Source organism: Conger conger, chromosome 15, assembly GCF_963514075.1.
Source record: "Conger conger chromosome 15, fConCon1.1, whole genome shotgun sequence".
In the NCBI taxonomy this organism is placed as follows: Eukaryota; Metazoa; Chordata; class Actinopteri; order Anguilliformes; family Congridae; genus Conger; species Conger conger.
Genome location: NC_083774.1, coordinates 27,477,407 through 27,480,897, shown reverse-complemented (window position 1 = coordinate 27,480,897; position 3,491 = coordinate 27,477,407).

Below are 3,491 nucleotides of genomic sequence, written 5' to 3'. Positions count from 1 at the left end.
CCCCGCTGCTGGGAGACAATAGAGGCGCTCAGTGCGCATACGCGGATTAAGTGGCACGGAGATGGCGTGAAGAGGGGGCAAATACTGTCTCTGACTATATATTTTTCATGGAATCGAAACGCTAAAAAATCTATAACTAGAAATCAGACTAGAGTCTGTTCATCCTGTTTTTGTCAGGAATGCAATGGCACTCTTTGCCTCGCGCGTTTTTGCCAGGCGAGAGGAACAGAGGCTTGACCTAGTAACGTTGTCACCACGAGGTAAACATCCAGACAGCATCAGGCACTTAATTAATTTCATTATGTGCTTTGTTCATTTGTGAAAATCATAAATTCAACATATTAAACAATGAGAAATCGCCACGATTAATTTATTTAGCAAGGTTTGACATGTGGAGTCAAACCTCTCTTCGGATTTCACCTTGTTTGAAGTGGTGGGTAATTAGCCTACAAAACATGCATCATTAAAACGTTTCCAGAGAAAGAACATTTTGTGTCTAGAAATGTATTGAGGCTATTCTCAAATGATGTCAAACTACATGGCGTACAGGTGGACTGACTGACCGTTGTACTACCCCCAAAATTCAGTCAAGGCATTTGCTGTCTGTTTTACAGGGTCTGCATATGCATTGTTAACGGTCACATAATTAACTTTATATTTTCCATTAGAGTGCCAAATGCTGTTCCCTGCGACAGTAGACCATCCATTTCGTCAATCAGTCGTTTCTCATAACCAAGGAGTTTCAACCTGAGATCTCTTTTACTGTTACTGGTCAGATGATATCTGCACTTCGTTACTGGCTGCAGCTGCATGTACTGCACGCTTTTCTGTTTGTGTGCACACGTACACATGCGCATATGCCCATGCATGATCATATTGACAAATACCCTGCTACTCATACACACAAACACAGGTACACACACACACAGTCGCCTGAAAGGTCAGGATGATTTTTTGTATTTCCTTATTGTCATTCCGTCTGTGTTCTTTCTTTTCATTGATTTATTTCTCTGTTTCTGACCTTAGTGGGTGTACAAATAAAACTGATTAACAGAAAAACTCCACACATTTCATGTAGAGTGATGGCGACCTCCTCTGGACAAAGCGGCTACTACAACATGTTTCCAAACGGAATTCAGCAACCACACGAACTGCCATTTTGCACAGGCGGACCGTGATTTACGGTGCGCTCGTGACACTCACTGGCTGCTCAGTGCCATGTTCGTCCGCGCTACCGTTGGTACGCAATTCACGGGATCGGTGCTGCTCCATGTCGCCCTAGGAAGCTGAGCCGAATGTGAAAGGGCGAATGTAACGCGGTGGGAAGTGGTAGCGGGGTTTGTAGAGCGGGGTTTGTAGAGCAGGGTTCGGCAGAGGGAGGCAGAGGGAGGCACACAGCTGTTTATTTACTGGCTGTGGGGATTAGGTGACTGTGGCCAAGGGGCAGCCAAAGGGTCGGCAGTAGGTCAGAAGATTCCGGGAGAGGCAGCAAGAGTGGAAATGTTGTGCTATCATTGGCACATCCGGTGCGCCTTCCACTTCGTACACACAAAAAAAAAACCCTGCTCCCTTTCCGGCAAATGCTATAAGGATTCCAAAAGAGTGTTTTATCATCAGCCCACAAACTCACAAGAGGGATAAAGCACACTGTAGCATATATAGCACAACAACATAAACACCATGCCAACAATAGACCACAAAACCTCATTATCACTGGAACAGCTATTCATTTGAGAAACAAGGATTAGCTGTTCCAGTCAGAATGTAGTTCTGTGGTCCAGGGGGTTAAAATCGTATGTTTAATCTCCAGCTAAACCCAGTGAAATTGACCCTCTATGTTTGTAAATATATTAATTGTTTGATTGTATCTATTTAAAGTGATTGTAAAGGTAAATCTGTGAATGGCTTCAAAGTACACTGAATGGCATTATTATAGTATGTGTTAAGCATCAGCAACATTTCCATCTATTCCGATGTGGGGATTAAATGGATGTTCAGTTTATTACCAGATTCTGAGCTTTTGGGTCAGAGGCTATTCTCCGTGATGACATCAAGAATTCCCTGACTAAATGGCCAATGAATGTTTTAGTCTTCTTGCATATCTCTTCCTATAGTTTCATGCGATTTGTATATAGAGATGTGTAGTATGAGCTATGTGGTCGTGCAGTGGATAACACCATTGTTTCACAATGTCAGGGGCTCGAAACCCGACCAGGAGGCCTTCCTGTGTGAAGTTTGCATCTTGGTGTTTTTCAGCTCTTAACCCCTCTACTGACCTTATCCCTGTCCTAGTCTCCATCCTTCTCCAATACTTGTAAGTGGTACAAAGAAGAGGGAATTTATGTCTGAATTTATGACTGACTTGAAATGCGTATGTTATTGTAGTTATTTACATTACTTTGACTGTATATTTGGTGGATGTGCAGTGGATACATCCCTCTGTGATAATTTATTTAACATTTTCCAGCCTCTTTACAGTCACTTTAAATTTTGCAACATACGAGCCATCTGCTTGGCCTGATCATGCCCTTTAAGTCCCTATGGCTGGGAAACTAATGGTCCGCATATGTCCATGAAACGGACAAGCTCAGTAAAACATAGAAAAGTATTTGAATCCAAAACAATTACCCATTTGCTTCCACACACCATCATAATTGATGTGAATGTCACTGAAGGGGGTGTGACATGGTGTGACTTGAATGCGATGATGAGACTGAGAGGTGAAATGAATGTAATGCCGGCTCACATTAAAATAAATGGTATTTTACAAATCTTACACGTTTAGCACTGAAGACATTTCATCCATCTTTAATGTGCCCGCAACTAATACTGTCAGCAGTCATACCACCATGTACCCTGTTCTTTCCAAATGGTGGCTAAAGCTACAGGTGAGCATGTGTGGACTTGGTTAGTGCTTGAATTGGGCCAGTAGGCAGTGATCATCCCTTTCTTCAAATAAACCCCAACACCTCAGTGCCGTAATGGGGGACACTGTGCTGTAGGAGACATTTTCTTTCAGATGAGACATTAAACCAAGGTCCTCGCTCAGTGTAGCCATTAAAGATCCCATCATACTCCTCAGTAGGGGGGTCCCTGGGGTCCTGGCTAATTTCCCAACCGGGCTTTCTCAACCATCCCCCAATTTAGATGGCTAAAAAAAGTTTTCTCTTTCTAACTCAGCTGATTTGTGGTAAGCATTCTGGTGCAAAATGGCTGCTGTGCATCCCCCAGGTGGGTGCTACAGGGGTGAGTTTTCCCCTTTGAGGATGGGGAAAGCACTACACAAATGCAAGGAATTATTATTATTATTATTATTATTATTATTATTATTATTATTATTATTATTATTATTATGCTGTACATGCTCAGTGATAATCCTCCACTGCAGTGTTGTGATGAAGATTTCAAATTCATAGCTAAATGGTTATGAGCTCAAACTGATATATCAGGTACCCTTGCATATAACACTGTAAGATAAAGATTTCAAATAA